A 21,226-nucleotide genomic window follows, 5' to 3' on the forward strand; every position below is an offset into this window, starting at 1 on the left:
AGAGCTTTGCTTGAAGCCTTTCTCTAACCACATGATAATCAATGTCAATGTGTTTAGTTCTTTCATGGAAAACATAATTTGAAGCTATGTATCTAGGTAAATCATTATCATAATATAATAAAGAAGGTCAAATAAATGGTACTTGTAATTTGTTGAGTAAGTATGTGAGCCATTGGATCTCACAAGAAGTGGAGGCTAAGGCACATTATTCTACTTTTGATGAAGATCTTGCTACTGTGTTTTACTTCTTGGATCTCCAAGATACAAGAGAAATAACTAAGAAGGCACACCATCAACCAGTAGTAGACCCCTAGAGTCAAGTAATGAAGCCCAACATGAGTCACTAAAAGCCTTGAAGTGTAGAGGAGATTAGGTTGCGTAGAAGAGACCACACCCAAGATTGCTTTTGATGTACTTGAGGACTCTGCATAAAGCCTTGTAGTGATTCATAGTTGGTTGAGCCATGAATTGGCTTAGTTGTTGTATAACAAAACTAATGTCTGGTCTAGAGTTGGTCAAGTATAGCAGCCTTTCGACCAGCCTTCTATAATAGACTGAATTAGAGTAAGGAGGACTATCATCCCGATGTAGCTTTATTGTCCTTACAATTGGTGTTGCAGCAAGCTTAGAGGCTAGAAATCCTGTGTCAGATAGCATATCTAGAGCATATTTTGAAAGTGCAATGTGTCAAGAGAGCACTTAGCTCGCCTATGTTTAATGAAGACAAAGGAATTAGTGAAAGCTTAAAGACAACTCATCAAATCAACATGTCAAAGATTCAAGAGCTTCATGTCTAGACTAGAGTCTTAGATGCGTGTCTTAGTTATTGAGTCTAGGTTACGTAACCCTAGATGCAAATCTCACAAAGTCTAAAAACTATCATATCATTTACATGAGACATGCCATCTAGCTTATTATATGTTCATGCATTAATCATACTTGTTATTTGTGCACTTTAGGTATAACATAATGGTAAAACATGTATAGTTGATAAGCATAACATATAGGTAGATTACCAATCAACATCTTAACTGAAAATATGCCATTTAATCGATTAAGTAAACCTTTAATCGGTTAACGTGAAAACAATTTTTAACAGTTTCAACAGATAACTGAAAAACATAATTCAGTTACTCTCTAACAGCCCGTTAATCGATTAAGAGGCAACATAATCAATTAGCTGGGTGCAAAACAGCTTTTCATATAAACTGTGTTTTTACACCATGCTTCATACATTCATTAATTCATTTTAGAATTGCTAAGTTGCATATTTTCGTATTCTTTGTATGTATTATAGGCAGAGAGAATTACATGTGAGATTAGAGTGAGATAATATCATGCTTAGGGATTAACATGTCATCCATTGCATGTGATTAAATTGTTCATCATTCTATCTTGTTCTTGTATGATTCTTTCATTATTGTTTAGAGATTTCTTAAGGGTAGAAATTACATGTTCTTCATGATTCTGATCTTATACATATTCTTGGTAATTGTGAGATTTGTATATGGTTTATAACTTGTTCTTAATTGTAATATTTGAGCTATTTTAGTGCTTCACATTACTCTATTTTTTGTGTTGTTTGTGTAACAAGGAAAGTCGTCTCTTGGTGTCGTACCACCAACGAGATCAGAGAGTCTTCACCAAGACTTGGAGGTCTTGAGTTTAGATCATACTCTTGGCTGGGGCTGGATCGTAGGAAAAGTTTTCCTAGGCGATTTGGTAAGGTCAAACCAAGGTAGAGGTTCTGGGAATTCAAGAAGGTAACGTTCAATGTCTTGTAATTGGAAGTGTGTATGTAAGATACATTGGCTTCAATTTTAGTGAAGAAAATCTCCCAAATCAGAGGGGAGGTCTGGATGTAGTTTTGCAGTGGACCGCAAAACGAACCAGTATAAAAACCTTGTTGCATGTTGTTTCTTTCCCTTATCTCTTTACTGTTTTAAGTAGTTTTTAATTGCCTATTGTAGCTGATATTTTGGATATAATAATACTGTCAAATAAAGATCATTTGTGTTCAAATATATCTGCTATATCATTTCTGTATAATCTGTAATTGGCTGTGTAATTGAGCCATCCAGCAATTGCTAACTCTGTGCGACTTAATCGATTAAGTCATATCTTTAATCGATTAACTGAGTGATTTTCTAGAATAGGGCTTTGGTGCAAATAGCTGTAAGTGGGAACTGCGACACCTATTAAACCCGCTTCTAGGTGTATTCTGTCACTAATACCTAACATATTTTCTTTAACAAAGTGTAATTCATTCCCCAGTCCTAGATATTTCTATACCAAGGAAATATTTCAAGACACCTAGATCTTTTATTTTAAATTGAGCATTGAAATGATCTTTTACCTTGTCTATTTCAGCCTTGTTATTCCCAACTAGAACCTATGCATCTGCATATACAAGTAAAAATGTAAATTCCTTACCTTTATCCTTTGTAAAGAGTGAACAATCATGGTGAGATTGTGAGCATCCTAGAGCTATGAGAGAATTAGAGAGCTTATTGTACCACTGCCTACCAGCTTGTTTGAGTCCATATAGGGATTTTTGTCATTTGCAAAGACCTTATTTGGGTTGTGAAAATTGATGCCTTGAGGCAATATCATGTATACCTTTTCACTCAAATATCCATGAAGAAAGATATTATTAACATTTAGTTGGTGAACTATCCAATATCGGAAAGAGGAAATGGCTAAAATAAGCCTCATTGTTGTTAATTTCACAACAGGGGAAAAGGTGTCAAACAAATATATCCCTTCAACTTGGTTGTAGCCTTTGGCTACTAACCTTGCCTTGTACCTCTCTATGGATCCCTGAGACTTCTATTTGACCTTATAAACTCATTTTCACCCAATGACTTTCTTGTTAGTGGGTAGGTCAACCACATCCCAAGTTTTGTTTTGTTCTAAGGCATTTAATTCATCCTACATTGCCTTTATCCAATGTTCAGAAGTTATGGCTTGCTTATAAGTTTTGGGCTCAATATGTGTGGTGATATTGATAACATGTTTAAGGTGATTGGAATAGATGGATTGCTATGACATAATAGAAGATAGGGGTGATAGACTCCCTCAGGTACATTCTTATTTTGGGAAATGGATATGTTTCAGTGGAAATTATTTAGATAGCTAGGTGGTTGCCTAAGATGATTGGATCTTCTAGGGCTTGTATGAAGAGACTCCTCATTATGTTGATGGGGATATGCTATTAGATGACTGGTCCCTATGGCTTGATCTTGGTTGGTGCTTAGAGTTCTAGTTTCTGGATTGTTAGGATATGTGCCATTGGCCTCACCTAAGAAGGTGTAAGTGGGTGTTTCATACTCTTCATTCTTGTGATTACTAGTCTCCTTTCTATAAGGGAATAGGTGTTCATAAAAAAAATGTCATTTTTGGACAAAAAAATCTTTTTATTCCTAAGGTAAAAAACAACATATCCTTTGGTACATGTCTTTTGATAAAGGAGTATACATTTCCTAGTCCTAGGTCTAATTTGGTTCTATGGTTGGTCAGGTTGGAGTCATAGCATTAACAAACAAAAACCTTTGTCTCAAGCAGATTGGGCAGGTTACCATAGAGGAGTTCAAAAGGGGAAATGTGGTTTAGAGTGGTACTAGACAATCTATTTATAAAAAACATGGCATGTTGAACAACATAGGACCAAAATAGTTTTGGCAAATTATTTTGGAATAGCATGGTCCTAATAACATTCAACAGATGTCTGCGTTTCCTCTCAACAATAGAGTTTTGTTGAGGGGTTTCAACATAGGATGTTTGATGTGCAATCCCATTATTTCTAAAGAAGGTTGGGTTGTTAGATTCTACTCCATTGTCACTCCTTATAACTTTCATAGGTTTTCCAAATTGGACCTTAACCATCTTAACAAAATCTACCATTAAGTCACTTGCTTCTACTATGGAATTCATAAGGAAAATCCATGTATGCCTAGAATAGTCATCAATCACAGTTAAGAAATACTTATGCCCATGAATAGAAACAATTCCAATAGGCCCCCATATATTGATATTTATAAGATAAAAAACACTAGTAGTTCTCTTCATGTTACTTGGAAAAGGAAGTTTAGATTGTTTACCAAGGTGGCAGTGATCAGAAGCTATAACTTAAGAGTGATTAACATATGAATGTTTCTTGCATACAAAGTTCAATATATCAGAAGAAGGATGCCCTAATCTAAAATGCCACAAATCAAAATTGGGTTCAATGTTGATTACATTCACATTATGTCTAATTCTAAAGTCAGGCTTCTAATCCTTCTTAAGCATGTACAAAGTATTCCTTACTTCAACATGTCCAATCATCCTCAAGGTAGTCATATCCTAAATGAAGCATTTTGAACCATTAAAAACAATATTGCATTGCAAGGATTTCGTTAGCTTATGGATGAAAATTAAATTGAATTTAAAATCAGGAATATAAAGTACATGGTGCAAGATTGGGGAATTAGAAAGAATAACTATCCCTAAGGCTCGTGCCAAGGTTGTTGAACCATTTGGCAGGCTGATAGTAATAGGTTTAATTAATGGAAAGTATAAAAAATATTCAGATTGGGACATACATAGTCTATAGCACCACTGTGTGAAACCCATAATGAATTGTTACTTGAGATTCCTTGATCCTCTTCATCATGATTGTTATTCTTTCCTTCTGTTGGTGTGATGCTCAGTTGGTTTATGTCATGCTCATGGTTGTTAGTACTAACACTTTGTAGCAGGGAAACGAGTTAAGCATACTCTTCTGGTCTAAAGTTGTACCCTCCTCTAGTGTTGAATTGATTATTAGTTGATTCTTTGGGTTCATCTTTGTGTGAATTTGGTTGTGATTGTTTGGATTTCATGGCTACTACATTGTTCACAAGATTGGTGGGTTTTTTCTGTCTATCTTGTTGTGTGTTTGGTGGGAAACCATGCTTAAAAAAACATGTTTCAATTGTGTGCCCCTGCTTGTTGCAATATGTGCACAACTTTATTAGCTTTGTAGCCTCTGCCTAGGAATCTTCCTCTACATTGGGATGTGTTGTTTATGTCTGGATTGTTTATTGGCTTCCAAGTTTGGTTTTGATCACCAAAATTGGCCTTGTTGGTTGGTGAATTGAAAAGCACCTTTGAAGTCACATGAGTGGTGCATGCTATTTGATTTTCTTGTTGAAGCAGTAGTGAACATACCTTGTTAATGGAGGGGAGTGGCTCCATATGAAGGATTTAAACTTCTTTGTGTGTTAAATTCGTCATTTACCTTTTCAAAAAGCATATGACATATTTATTCTCCCTATAGGACCTAAATATCCTAATTAGGCTGCATGCAAATTTGATGTGCATGAGGGTATTGGTCTAAGTGATTCTAACTCATCATATTGAGTCTTTAGATCAGTAAAGTAACTGAAAATTCCTCTGTCACCTTGTTTTATTGAGTGAAGTTCTTGAAGCAAATATGACATTATGAAGTAGTTACCTTTTGTGAACCTCTCCTTTAAGTCATTCTATAAATCTTGAGCACTTTCAATGTTGACGGTGCTTTGTATGATTTCAGAAGACAAGAACCTTGTGATCCAAGAAATCACCATGGTATTTCAACGTTCCCATATATCATAGCTTGGATGATCAGGGCTTGGATTTGCGATTGAGCCATTGACAAATTTGTATTTATTTTTGGATAATGATGCTCTCCTCATGGCTCTGCTCCATGAGTGATAGTTGGTGCCATCAAAGGGTGGATTTACTACAACTGCACTTGGATTCTCTCTAGGGTGTAGATAATATGGATTCTGCAGATCCATGTTGTTGGAGTTGGTTTGCAATTCTCTTTCTTGTTGAGTTTCTACTAGGTTTCTCATTGAGTTAGACATTGTTGTAGTGAAAGGGTATAATGAGTGAGCCAAGAAAAGGAAAGGGAAGATGAAGAAGAGTAGAATTCTTAGATTTTCTCAAGAATTTTTGGTTGATGTGTATGCTCGCAGCTTTTGGTCAACAAAACCTTCCAATGGAAGGCTCTCATACCATATTGCAAGTATTCAAAAGGCTTATATACAAGATTAGTTTACATAACTTGCCCCATAAGTTACCCTAATAAAGGATAACCAAAAAATAACTAACCTCTAAAAGTCAACTAGTTATTGTTAAACAAGAGATTCTAGAATAATCATATCCTAAGTATAACGGTCAAAAAACTCAAATATTGATTTGCCCTTTGCTCATGCATGACTGGCCAAAATGTCCCAGTGTGGCCCATACAACATAGGTTATGAAGGCTTATGCGTGGCCCATGCATTATGTGCTAAGGTTTAGGCGCCATAGTCATAGTGCATGTTGCTTATGCACCACAGTCATGAGGCACTTGGCTCATGCGCCACGATCACGAATCTGGCTTGTCTCGGTAACGAGTCAGCTTTCCATGGTCACAAACCAACTTTCCTCAGTCACAATGTTTGTCTCGGCCACGGGCCAACTTTGCTCAGTCATGTCCCTACTTCCCTCAGTCATGGTTCATTTTTCCTCGGTCAGAGAACTTTGTGTTTGGATCCTCATCACTGACTATGCTTCAATATTGAGATATGTCAAAGTTGATTATTTATCTAGTTTCTTGCTCATAGGTCCCACAAATAACTTTTAAATGCTTGACCTTATAATATGATGAATGGAGATTACATGTCATCACTTTTTGTGTCTTATTTGTGTTCCGTTTCAATTAAAAAATGTCACCTAATTAAAAATAAAAATCTTAATAAAAAATAATTTCTTTATCTTATTTGGTGGAACATGATTGACTTAGGACATAGAGATATGAATTTTTTGAGACATAGAGACATGAATTTTTGGAACATTAAACGTTGTTAATAATATGATACTCTACAAAGATGATGCTATCACATGCAAAGAAAAAGGCATAACATGAGTCTTTGGAGAATTCCAGACCATCAATAGTATTATTTGCAATAAATCAAAAGATTATTTCGAATCAAGCATCGCAACGTATAATAAATTATTAAGAGGAAATGGAACCTCCTTGCCTCAACCCCCAGATGCAGCATCAATGTTGAAAAGTTCACCATTGATCTGAACAAAATAATATACTGAAGAAACACAATTCATGATAAAAAAGGTAACCCCATATTTTTTAAAGGGTCCCTTCCTGGAACAAGGATCTTTGAGGGAAGTTTTGTTTTCTCTAACATTTTTCTCTCTCTATTACCAGATAGAATCCTTACTTCCCTTGCACCTAATCTTGTCATAGGATTTAGACAATTCTACTTTAATAGCCATCTTACCCGTTCTCTTTAATTTATTTTCCCCCATATAGTGAAAACAGTAGAAAGTAACTAAAGAATAATCTCATATACGTTTGTGGCTTTGACATCATTAGGAATGTTCCATGCTTGGACTATATTGTGGTCTTATTGAAAGCCATAGAGTTGAATGATCCCTATGTCAAGACCTTCCTTACTCTGTGTATTAAATTGTAGTTATAAACCTAATTATGGTTATGATTGTGATTGTGGTCATTGTGACCATTATAATACAAATTGTGTGACCATTATAATACAAATTGTGGTTGTTGCGATATGAATTATTTTTTATTTTACATTGTGTTTTTGAATTCAAGGTTGTTTGGTGTCGCCTGATGCAGTCCAAATGTGGTCATATCATTATGATTCGGTGTTACACCATAATTATGGTGTGATGCGGTTACGACAATCACACCAATCGAAATATTACAACCATATCATGTGATGTGGTCTACAATTTGAATCAATGTTCCTTACAAAGCATTTCATTCAGATCTGCTATCTTCTAGTGATCCATCTCTTTGGATGTGCCAAAAGTGAAAAATGTTCGGTATTCTAAGTGTGAATGAAGAAGTTCCACATTGTGCAAAAGTGGATGAGTTAAATAGCATATAAGTGGATGGACCCATAGACCTAATGCCTTAAGGTTTTGTGTCAAGATGTGGTGTCATACTCACTTATATGCTTCTTTCACTTAGCCTATGAAAGAATCTTATATCCTATTCATGAAGATATCCCAACAAGTGGATGAACTCATAGACCTAATGCCTTAAGGTTTTGAGTCAAACCCATAAAAAAAATGTTATATCCTATGGACCAAAGATATCCCAACAAAAACTAAGATTAAGACCCTAATACCGCAACCCTCCAGAAAACCCGTAATAGAGAAAAAAAACAAAGGGAGATAAATGGTCTTAAACTTGAAAACATGTGCTTAGTATTCTTTTGAACAAGGATAAAAGTGTATCTAGTTGTTTTTGTTAGCTTTTCCAGAGTAAAAGTTTATCTCACTATAAATAAAATAATAAAAGTATGGCAAAATATTACTTTTAGTTTTGTATTAGTTTTATTTATTCAATCTTACTCATTCTTCTTGTAAGCTTTCTTTTCAATCTTCGAATAATTTTATTTTGCACATATTCTCCTTCTTCATGTCTCCAATGCGAACTACAATCACTTTTTTTCTTCGTTTCCTTTTCCTTATGTTTACTTTATGTAAACATTACCACACATCTACATTTCGTACATTCTTTAGCATATAAATATGTACATTTAACATCATGTGAAATGGTCTATCTCTTCTCCTTGTTCCTACCATTTGTTTAGTTCCATTATCTTTATCCTTAGTTTTGTCCTCCATCTAGTTTTTATGTGGTGGCAACTATAATGACAAGGATTCTATTATAAATTTGCAAAAGCAATACATTTCGATCATAGGCAACTTTAATGACAAGGATTTATAAGACATTTTACTTCAAGATTATTCCAACATCACTATATCAATTGATTCAAATGACAATAATTCATAAGACATTATCATTTACTTTATAGATTATTCGAACATCACCGTATCAATATGTTTTATGTCCAGATAACTATAATGACAAGAATTCATAAGTCATTATCAGTTATTTTATAGATTATTCGAACATCACTATATCAATATATTTTATGTCTGGACAATTATAATGACAATAATTCATAAGTCATTATCAATTACTTTATAGATTATTCTAACATCACTATATCAATTGAATTGAATTCAAGCTAGACATAATTATAATAAGGACAACAAAAATCTTTTAAGTAATTAGGGAAGTGCATTATTAAAAACTCAAACTTAAAACTTATGATTAAATTAAATATTTCATATCAACTGATTTGATGTTAAAAGATTATACATTATAAAAATTATTAATAGAATAATTCACAATGACATGGATATCAAACATTAAGATGAAATAAAAAATATATCAAATACAATGGTAAATCTCGTAGGTTTGAACACAAATATACCAAATAGTTAATAACATTCTTGTTTATTCACAAAGAATAAATAATTATTTATATGAACTCCCTTTGTTGGAAAGAAATATATGCTAAAAGGAAATTAATTCCTTACTAATACAGGAAAGTTAGTTAATCAACATACTCATCATCTCGTATGACGTATCTATTATGTTTTCCCGCCAAATAACCCCTTCATTCAAACCTCCTCTATATGCTTGAAAAAACAAACCAAACCAAGAACTTCAATTTCCAACTCTCAATTTCCCAAATGGAAGAAACCACCACACTACTTCTCATCCTCACCCTCCCCTTCCTTCTCCCCACCACCACAACCACCCAACAACCACCACCCGAACCCCTCCTCGCCGCAGCGGCACAAATTCTCTCCGACACCGGCTACCTCTCAATGGCCCTCACTCTCCACCTCACCTCCTCCTCCCTCCACCTCCCTTCCCCTTCCACTACCATCTTCGTCCCCTCCAACACCGCCTTCCTCCGCCATGGCCCACTCCCTCTCTCCCTCCTCCAATTCCATATCCTCCCCACTAGACTCCCACTCCAATACCTCACCTCTCTCCCTCCTCTCACTCCCCTCCCTACCCTCCAACCAAATACATATCACTCATTGTCACCAATTCCTCTCTTTCTTCTCATCAATTAACCTTAAACGACGTCGTTGTTTTCGATTCTCCTATTTTCGACGACGGTTATCTCCTCTTACTCCTCATTAATGATTTCTTTAACTCCTCTTCTCTCCTGCTTCCGGTTAAAGAACCTTTTCCTTCGATTTCCGAAGTTTTGAAATGGAATGGTTTCTCAATTTTTGCAACTTTTCTTGAAGCTCATTTGGCGAATGAGTTCGCTACTGAGGCGACGTTAACAATCTTTGCGCCTTTAGATGAGGTGGTTGTGCAGAGTGTGAGGAATGTTACTAGTTACTCTGCAATTTTCTGGAAGCATATTGTTCCCAGGCTGATTTTGTGGCGCGATTTGATTCGCCTTCCTGATGAGACTTTGTTGCCTACTTTCTCTGAGGGGTTCGTTATCAGAGTAAATGTAGCTCCCAAGATTCGGTTTTTCAATGGAGTTAGAGTTGTATTTCCTAACATGTATCACTCTAGTGACATCGTGGTTCATGGCATTGATGGCTTGCTTGATAGAAATATAACGTAAGCATGTCAAAGTTTTAAATGACGGTTGTAGTTATATTACATTCAATTGTGGGAAAATGTGATCATCATTGCAGTTGTGAATCACAATTTAAAGCGGGGGAGACGGGACAATTTTAGACTTTTTTAGGGTCACGATGTTAGACTTAGATTCATATGTTGAATATCCGAATGGTGAATGGAACTGTATATGATGCATTTTGTATAGGAACTTCTATACAATTCGGCTGTAGGAAAATGCAATTGTACATGTACAATGTAGTGTTTCATGATTACTTGTATAGCATGAACTGAAATGAAGTTGTATGTGTTATACCATAGTCTGAGAATATTTGGATCTGTTAAAATTTTGTAAAAAAAGCGGCACATGGCACGAGTCTCCCACTTAGTAGGGTCTAGGGAGGACAGATTACGCAGGCTTACTCCCACAAATGGAGAGACTGTTTCCAGGATTTGAACCCGTAACTCATGGTCATTAAGGAATAACCTTATCATTATGACTTGCGGCAAGCTCACCCTCTATCTGTTATAAATTTTCTAATGAGATAAATGTTTGAAGTTGAAATTAGCATGTATGAACATACACATTAATTAAGAATAACATTAGGTGTAAGTTGAGGTCCTACAACTATAGAAGAAGCTACACAAAGGATTATGGTATAAAGATTAACAATATGCATTTTGCATTTAGCACTTTTAGTGATCTTCCCCCATAGGATGTGAGTGATGTACTTCAGTCACTCTTATGTGTCAGTATCTTCGCTTTGGATTACCCCAATAGACTTCGTCAGATAAAGGTTGTTCAGTGTCGATGGTGCTTGCTTCGTTAATCCTGGCATGTTGAGAGAAGCTAGCTTTTGCAAGCTCCCTTAACATCTTTAGCTGATCTTTTAGCCCATACTTGTGACCCTTAAGCCATTTATCTTCCACTTCTATATGCACATTGGCATGTGTCTCTGAGGTTGTAGGATGTTGTCTTTCCTCAACATTTGGATGAGTGTCCCTGGACTTAGCACGGGGACTACAATAGCGGCCACGGCTCTAATTGGACCAATATATCCTGCTGTATTTCTTCTGTCAAACTTTGTCCTTGAACATACAGGATTAACTGAAAGCAGGTCTATTTTTGTCTGTGAGAATGTGGATATCACACTGGATCAATGCTTCTTTGGAAGGAAAGGAAGGATAAGTGCCTTGGCAGCAAACTATAATCCTTGTCTTAAAGTCACTAGTTAAACTCAGCCTCAGAATAACTCTTTAAGACAAGGATTATAGTTTGCTGCCAAGGCACTTATCCTAATTCCGAAACTTTGAGCAATGAAGATAACAAAAAAACAACCAGCATAACTAATTCCGAAGTTTCGGATACAACTGAGTTTGAACCACTCTGAATAAGAAGTATACAAACACACCTGCCTCACACAAGAGAGAAATACTTTCCACAACCTGCACTCCCCTTCTGATGTTTGTGTTTGGTGGTAAATAGATAAATGAACTGTATCAGTGTAATTGTCAATTAAAAAATGCTTTTACTTGATTTTTCTGATGGGCAGGCTATAAATACTATTCCCGAACTAACTCTTCTTAATAAGTCATGAATGATATACAATGCTCTCATGCAGCCCAACACTGTCTTGAACTTGGGAATCTTGTTTTCCTCATTGCTGGCCTCTGAGCTGACTACCTTCATTTTTCGGATCCTACGTCGGCCACTTTCAGTCCACTTGCTTATGGTGTTTGGTCCATTTTGATCACCTAAGACAAGCACCGGAGAACCCTTCCTATTTCCAAAGAGAATACCGAAGTGAGAGAGGAAAGAAGATGGTAACAAGTCCCTGTAAAAGCACTTTCAAGTTGTAAGTTTCCCAACAAAAAAGAACTATAACTTCATATGCCATTCTTCATTTGTTACTTGCTTGAATTCTTTATACCATGCAAAACTTCCATAGGAGATTACAATGCTAAGAAATAGGAATATTGATAAGATGAATGCAGCAGGGGTTGCTAGCAAGAAAACCCCAGTAGTAGCTCCCCCTGTTGAACCATCTGCTTATAATTATAAATATGGTCTTAAAGGCTGAAAAAAGTTGATTCATGAATTCATTCTTAAATTATCAGTGTGTAAATTTTTTTAAATACATGACAGAAATTAAACACTGTTAAAGCTAGTCTATTACCTTTTATTGCAAATGTTGATGACCGAGAATCAAATGAGTACAACACAATGGATTTTGCAGTGGTGGAATCTGAACATGTAAGATTCTAGGATACTAAATAGGAGAGACACTAAAAAAAAAAAGAAACTTCAATTTAGTTGCCTATTTTGGAGTGAGAAGAATAAAAAAAAAAAAAGGAGATACTCCATTGCGGGTTTCAAGTTTGGATAATATATATAAATAATAGAAAATCCAACATCATTGTCGAGCTTTGTGGGACCAAGAAAAGAATAATAAAAACCCGGTTATGGCATTGGCGAGTTTGTAGAAAATGCACTATTTTAGTAAATATTTCAGAAGGTATACGAAAATTATAATTTGCAGTAGTCAATGTGCACCATGTACATCAATTTGCCATTAATTTTTATCTCATAAGATGGAATAGATGTCCCAAACTCTACTATCACCGGTATTCAATCTAAGACAACAATATAATTCTATAAAATAAATGAAGGGGTGACCTAATATATGAGGCTTCTACTTAGTGGGGTATGAGGAAGATATATACACGCAATCTTACATTTGAAAGTGAAAAAGTTGTTGGCGGGAAATGTACATAATTGATGTGTAATAAAAATACTTGTTAGGCAAAAGGTTAGCATTTGAACTTTGCAATTAGAACCTAACCAAAGTGAATGGTGAAAGTAGAACTATTGGTTCTCATGAACTAGTTTACACCCTGGTTATCCTCCGTGTGATTATTGCAAGCACAATGTTGAAACGTGGTGTATCGGTTTTTATTTTATTTTAGTTGGAAGTATTCTCCTCTCAACAAATCATCCTGACAACAGTGTCAATTTGTTGAAAGGTTAATACTCTCATTTTCGTTATGTTCCTTTTGTAAGTAAGAGAATTCGGTTTTATTCTTTGTTCGCCATCTCGGTTTTGTTGAAATAAATTCTAACGCCGGTATAATGGTTTCAAGAATATTCCAGTTACAACTTACTTTCTTAATAATCATGTGAATAAGTCATTTCTTCTTTGCCCCATCTCGGCTTTGTTAGAATAAATTCTAACGCCGGTATAATGGTATCGAAGCAATTACCTATTACATAATTATTAAGTACCTTTGAATACCATCTCGATTTTGTGGAATAAATTCCAACATCGGTTTAATGGTATTCTAATATATAAAAGTGATGAATAGTTAGTTGTTAGATACAAATAAATAAATAAAGAACAAAAGAATAATAAATTTAGTGACCTTTTATTTATTTACTCCCTTTCGGGTTCATTTTATTAACAAACCAAATTAAAGAATAAATAAAATGCGGAAAGTAAATAAGAATAAATAAAAGTTAGTAAGTTAGTTTCATCACTTTTGTATATTAAAATGTGTTTTCAACAAATAATTAAAATATTTATTATTTTTTTGATAAATGTATGCATAAGTGATGTATGTATAAGTAATGTGTTTATTTTTTAAATTGCATGTATACATAAGTGAATGAATTCTTAATAATTTTTATGCATGAATGAATGTCAAAGTCAATGAATATTTACTTTTCTGTCTGAAAGCATGAATGATTTTTTTAAAGAATGATTAAGTGAATGAGTAAAATGTAGATAAATGTATGACTATTGTATTTTTTTAATTTTTTATAGTGAATGTATAATTTATTTTTTAATTTTTTTAAAATGCAATGCATGAATTAATGAATGAGTAGATGAGTGTATGAATAATGTATGTATGAATAATTGAATGAATGAATAACTGCACTAGTTTGCCGAGTTCCTTAGAGAGAGTTGTATCGCTATAAACCACTTAATGAATATTTTTTTAATGTGATGAATGAATGAATAAGTCAATCGATTTTTTATTTTATTTTTGAATGTATGATTGAATGAATGAATGATTTTTTCTTTTATGTTTTTAATGTTGTATTTATGATGAATGAATAAATGCATGCATAAGTAGTGGATGATGAATTTTTATTTATATATGCATGTATGAATGTACGTATAGGTCAATCAATAAAAATTTCATTTTGAATGCATAAATTAATCAATGAAGATTTTTATTTTTGAATGCATAAGTCAATCAATAAATATTTTTATTTTTTGAATGCATAAATAAATGGATAATTGAATGAATGTTTTAGTATTTTTTATGAATTCCCCTCAATGGTGCAATATTTTATGATTTTTATTTTATACCACAAAATTCCAAACAACGTGCTATAATACACATCACAAAATTCACAACAAGTATAACGTCCTAGGACAAGGTTCTAACATACAATGGACGCTCTTGGCAAATTCTAGACTCCCTATAAAGGTTCTCATATTGTATCTCTCTCGAATAGAGAAGCTCAAATATTATGATGTTAGAAACAGGAGACCGACTCGAGCGGCTAACTCATAATAAGAGGTAACAATATGAGTAGTCCACATCACCAACACTTAGAAGCAGCAAAGATCGCGACTAGTGAGGCTAGTGTCCCTTCTATCTAAAAAAAAGGTATCACTAATAGTCGGGTGTAGGACATATATGTTCCTAAAATGTGTACATTATATCTATACTATATATAAAGTCAAAACTTAAAATAACTTCCTCATGGTGTAATTTTCATTTCCTATTTTTCCCTTCACATTATTTAATTTTTACAAAAAAACTATATAATCCTAAGCAATCACCACTAATATATTAATTAACTACATATCTTACCTTAAATTAAACATTATCATAAACATAAAAAATATAATATAAAGTACACCGAACACAACAAATACATTCTAATTTAAAAAAAATATAAAAATTGAATATGTAGTATCACACAATATTTGCCGGCAGGCACGAAGTGTCTGTACACACTAGTATCACATAATAACAAAAATAATATAAACATGCACATATAATTCATAACACAACATATAATTATGCAATTCATACAATTAATAATTTAAGCATCCAATATATATCTAATAATCAAGTATGCAATTCATATAACTAATAATTAATAACATTTATCATATTTATAATATAATTAATATTTATAACATACAATTAAGCATGCAATTCTCATATTTATAACATATGACTAATAATTAAGCATGTAATTCTCATATTTTCACATGCGATTAATAATTAAGCGTGTAATTAATATTTATACAATTAATAATTAAGCATACAATATTATTGGAAATTAACTAATCAACCAAATAAAATAATAATAATAATATGGTAAATAAACAGTCACACATTTTATTGATTATGGGTCGGACTCTCTCAAAAAAGTCCCCAGTAGAGTCGCCAGCTGTCGCGCCCCTATTTTCGGCTGCACGACTTTGTTTAGAGTCGCCACTACATTTTATAGTTAAAAATGTAGAAAAATCTTTAAACCCCAATTACCTTGTGCTTTTGGATTTTTGATATCCAGGTTCGGGAGTCAGTTACATGATAGGGAAGATATTAGCACCCTACCCGCCCGCCTTAGGCGGTACCTTCCGCTAAAATATATGACTTTATTATTATTATTATTATTTATTAAATTATTTGGTTAATTGATTAATTTAAATGATCAAAAACTATTTATTTATTTTAGTTAAGCCTGACAAGATTGACCCTGGTCCTACGTGTATCCCTATTAAGGGAATCAAGGCTTACATAGTTCTTTTTGTAGAAAACTGTTAATTAGTTGAGGGTATTTTAATTAAAGAGAATATATTTTTTAGTAAAAAATATTTCATTTTGCAAGTTTTGTTTATTATTGAAAAAAAAAGTTTTTGTTTGATTAATTATTGTTATTTTAATTTAAAAAATAAAGTTTTATCGATTTTGAGATTTAATCGATTGAAAAGAAGCGGCGTAGCGCGACCTTTTGAATATGATTTGAGAAGAAAGAGACCTCTGGGACGACATTCTCTCCATCTTTGATTAACTCCCAAAATTATATCAAAAGTATAAAAAATTTCATGTGACTCTATTAATAATCATTTTTGTCATAGTACAATGTTCTAATTATTGTTATTATTGGTAGTTATTATCTTTTATCAAACTTTAGTGTAATTTAGATTAAAGTATACAATCGTTACTTGATAATTATAAAATATAACACATACCAATTACTTTCATTTTTGCTAAAATTGCCTAAAACTAATGGTGCTCACACAAATAAAACAAGTAAACATAAAAAGAAACAAAACAAAAAAAAAACAAATTAAGTAAAGGAACAAAAAAGAAAAGAAAAAGGTGGAATTAAGCACTAAAGGGGGTTTCCCCTTATTCTCACGCATGCACTAACATTGGAAGGGAAAAAGGGAATTGAAATCCCTAATTCCCTCACTTCTTCTTTCTTATTCTCTCTTTCCAGCCAGCGGTGGTCACGGTGAGATGCGGTGGATTCTCGCCGGCGACAGCGGCATTGATCGTCGGAGATGGTTAATTGGAGAGGGATTCACGTTGTCCCCTCCATTTCGTGAAAGGGAACTTGAAGAGAGATTAAATCCCTAAACTCCTTCTCCTCCATTCTCCTTTTGGGCTCCGGCGACGGCTTGCGGTGGCTAAGGCTCCTCTCTCCAGTGGCGCGATGGTTTTCACCGGTGGAACCACCTGATAATACTGTCGTGTATAACCTTGCTGTAACTACCTTTTTCTTTGTATTCCCGATCAACAACCAATCCCTTTCTTGTGTGTACTCATGGTATGTTTCTTGAACAGCCTTAAGTCGCTCTATGATTGTTATCTTCTATGTGTGGTATTCTTTCTGTTCTGATCGTTGTGTTATGTACACACTGAGATGCTATCTGCAATTGTTGCCCTTTATCTATTCATGTCGTCTTGATGGAGTTGTAGGTATATGTATAGTATGTGATTTGTGTTCTTCGATTGTTATGTATTGCTCTCTAATCTCGAAGATATGCGTGGGTATTGCGTATGCAGATTGCTCTTTGGTAATGATATGATGTGTATGTGCTTATTCTCTGGTTTTTATGTGTTGTATACTAGATATCTCTCTAAAATTCTTTGAATTGCAATCTCTCTGATTGTGTATCCTGTGTGTTTCTGTTTCCTCTCTCATTTTTTCTTTTTGGTTGTGTATGTGTATCCCCTTTTATAATGGTTTGGAAATTACTTGGTAGTGAATTCTCAGGCTGCCAATCATGACCCAATGCTACCAGAAACTTTTGGCTTTCTGTTTGTTCTCTTTGAAACTGCCCATCCAGACTGATTATGAGCATGTAATAACTGTTGAGATGTTTCCTATTTGCCAATGATGACTGTAACTGAAATGGAATGATAACTGGCCTTTGCTGTGTAACTCACGGCTGCCCCACTATCCCACATATGATTGATTTAATTGCCACTCTTTCCTCATAATGCCTCATATTGTAACTGTTGAGATGACTTTTGGTTTGTTTTTTACCTATACTTCTTGGCTGACTGCTTTGGAATAATTATTATTTACTTAAGTGCATGTGTAACCAAAAGAGAATGTGTCTTCTGGTTTGCTGCTTTTCTTTTGAACTACCATCTGCCTCATATAGGGAATCATGGTTATAACTATCTTCAAAGAGGTACTTGTATGCCAGCAGTATCAATCATATCAAATGTATGTGCATCAGCAAGGACCTTTGTGATTGATTCCTCTAGTTTAATGTGTTCATTCAAGAGCAATTCTATGCATATCTCCCTGTTTTCAACAAATTCAGGTTTGTCATGCACTAGACTATATGCTTTTCCTTCCTTAATTTCACATTCTTCACGATTTTCTCTTATTGTGAAGATCCTTTACCCCATGTGTATTTTGATATGAATACTGATTGATAAAGCTTGGCACTTCCAGTACACCTGACACCTCTTTTTTGCTTTTTCTCTTTAAGCATCTCTTTAATTTATGCTTCATTTTTTATCTCTTTAGGCTCTGGACTCAACTTGATATATTAGCACAACACTTTACATACAGTGACATATAGAAGAAGGCGAACCAAGAAGCTTCGTGAAGATAGTTTGTTTTGATCAACATCATGGGAACATTCTATTTAAGCCATTTGTCGTTTTTTTAATTCAATGATTTTCACAGACTGTATTGTTTTCTGGTGTAAATTGTATTGTCATATGACTATATACTAATTACCATCTATTCATACTCATAGTAAAATTGTAACCATAGGGAAAACTCATTTCGTGTTAGCTTATGTCGATCCTGATTATTGCTACAAATGTCAAAATCACGTTCTAAGCAAAAGTTGGTGTTGTATGTCAATTAATTCAAGTCAAAGGGACTTAGTAAATTTCCAACCATCATAGCATAAGAATCATACCCAATGATGTTACTTGTAACTCAATTATCCAGATGCTCTTGTAAATCAAGAAATGATTTTTTTTATTCTTTTCTGAAATTCTTGTATTATTGATTTTACAAAAGTGGGTCAAACAAAATTAGGTGTTTACATTCTTGATTCTTTTTCTTCTCTTTATTTCTCCTAGAAAACTTCACACAAAGATTTGGAAAAGAGGTGGACAAAATATATAATCAAAGTATGATAATTTATCTAAAAAATGTTGAATTAAGTTGGTTTTGCATGATTTACATAGAATAAGTGTCGTGAAAAGTGTATGAAAATTAGGTATTTTTGGCACTTATCAAATCTCCCCAACTTAAGACTTTGTTTGTCCTCAAACAAATGGTAAAACATATCTAAATTGGCTTTTGCTAATTTTCAAGATTAGATTGACATGATTTCAAATTTTTGCTGAAGCATGCTAAAAAAATTTCAATGAGATTTTTCAAGATTTGTGAATTTTACACATAATGCTTCAAACATCAATTCTATGCTTATGTTCATAAAAAAATGTGTAACAAAATCAAATCAAATAGTGTTCAATTAAAAAGTGTTAGTTGTACACACAAATTCAAAGATAGAACTTTTCAAGGGATTTAAGTGTTTCACTCAATTTTTCAACCATTTGAATGTAGTAATGTGAACTTGTTCTTTGTCTTACCTATTCTCTTAAATTGCATTTTCAATCAAGTATCACTAAGGACTTGTTTTCGGTTGTAATGAGGGTAGGCTTGAAAAAAGTCATGGTTTTTCTTGGATAAGCAAATGTTAATTCAAGAGAGCAAACAAATTTCAAATTTTTTTTCTCAATGAAGCATTTCACTTTTGCTTTCTTTCATAATTTCTTTCCCAACCTTTTAGTTTTTTGAACCTTGACTCTTTTTGGCTTTTTTATTTGCATTTTTCATTTTTTTTTTTGTTTTTTGTCTATTTTTGACAACTTTTGTTATTTTTGTAAAGAGATTGCAAAATCTTTTTCACTTTTCTTTTTTCAAGAAGTCAAGCCTACCAAATTTCCTCCAACTTATTTTTTTTAGACACTTTAAAAATTTGTGTTCTCTTAATTAGAACTTTTTGTTCTAATTTTTTGTTCATGGGTTTGTATGGAAAAAATTAATTCACTTTGTTTGGCTCAAAGTGACCTATCAAAGGATGATCCTATTTTTGGTTAGACTTTTTGGTCATTTTTGGTTCAACTAAAGAATAAACTTACTTTGATCATTTCCTATCAATCTTATGCAATTAAGAGAACTAAAAAACTAAAATAAGTTTAATTAGACAAAACAAATGTTGATTTCACTCTTATTGACATGTGTTTGGCGCACTCTCTTGTAACACCGCGAATTTTACGATTTTGAATTATAAGATTTTATTAATATTTTCATTAATTATATTTTCGAAAATGAATTTTTGGGAATTTTCGGTAAAGAATTAGACAAAACTCTAGTTGAGTTTTAGTCTTGTAATTATATTTCCAATTTGGTGGTAAAGTTACATGATTTTCGGAGACAGTCGGTTTCGGATCACTGTCGAGGTCAAATCTCACCCGGTACGGCTCAAAAGTGGTTTTTAAGTTCCGTAACTCGGAATCGAATTCCGATCGCGTCGTTGGCTTCGTAATCACATTTCGAGTCAAGATAGAACCTGAGTTGGTCCATAACTATTTTCTAAAATATTTTCACTCGTAATGCCGAAATTTGAAGTTCCAACCGTAAAGTAAAATCAGACGATGATTTTTGGCTACTCGAATATTGGCCGACAATACCCGAGCATGGTTTTAATCGCGCGCATTTCGCCGAAGTCGTCGCGTCGTATGAGTCACTTCACAAAATCTACCTACTAAATCTTATAGATTTCACTCATTAATGCCTTGATTTATTACCACCAAATCCCCTAAATCACTCACTTAACCCATGATTCACTCACCTTCTTGGATTTGCTAGATTGTCTTGGGAAATGGGTTTAGAAATCAGATTTCTCCCACCCCACAACTCTATAAATACCCATGTATTCTCATGCATTAACACTTTGCAAAAAGTTGGCAATTTGAAGATTTGAGAGTAAGTTACTCTCATTATATTTTCTTCTTCATTTTATTCTTCTTTCAATCTTCAATCTCTTCACATTCAACCAATGGATGTTGATGATATTGAAGTATGTCGTTCATGAGTATGTCAAGAACATATGCAACCGTTGGAATTTTCTAAAACACTTTCTAACTCATTTTGGAAGCAAAACC

At 33.7% G+C, this 21,226-nt stretch overlaps 1 long non-coding RNA gene and 1 pseudogene across 1 annotated transcript; one reads left to right on the forward strand and one right to left on the reverse strand.

The window, feature by feature from the left end:
* Positions 1-11,120: 11,120 nt before the first annotated feature.
* On the reverse strand, positions 11,121-16,777 carry LOC109337213 (annotated as a pseudogene).
* A 177-nt stretch (positions 16,778-16,954) lies between these two features.
* On the forward strand, positions 16,955-18,936 carry LOC109337214. Its single transcript, XR_002106417.1, has 3 exons — positions 16,955-17,345; positions 18,190-18,354; positions 18,564-18,936. It is a non-coding gene; the product is annotated as an uncharacterized LOC109337214 (long non-coding RNA).
* Positions 18,937-21,226: the final 2,290 nt, after the last annotated feature.

This window comes from Lupinus angustifolius, unplaced genomic scaffold (assembly GCF_001865875.1).
Source record: "Lupinus angustifolius cultivar Tanjil unplaced genomic scaffold, LupAngTanjil_v1.0 Scaffold_2_272, whole genome shotgun sequence".
Classification (NCBI taxonomy): domain Eukaryota; kingdom Viridiplantae; phylum Streptophyta; class Magnoliopsida; order Fabales; family Fabaceae; genus Lupinus; species Lupinus angustifolius.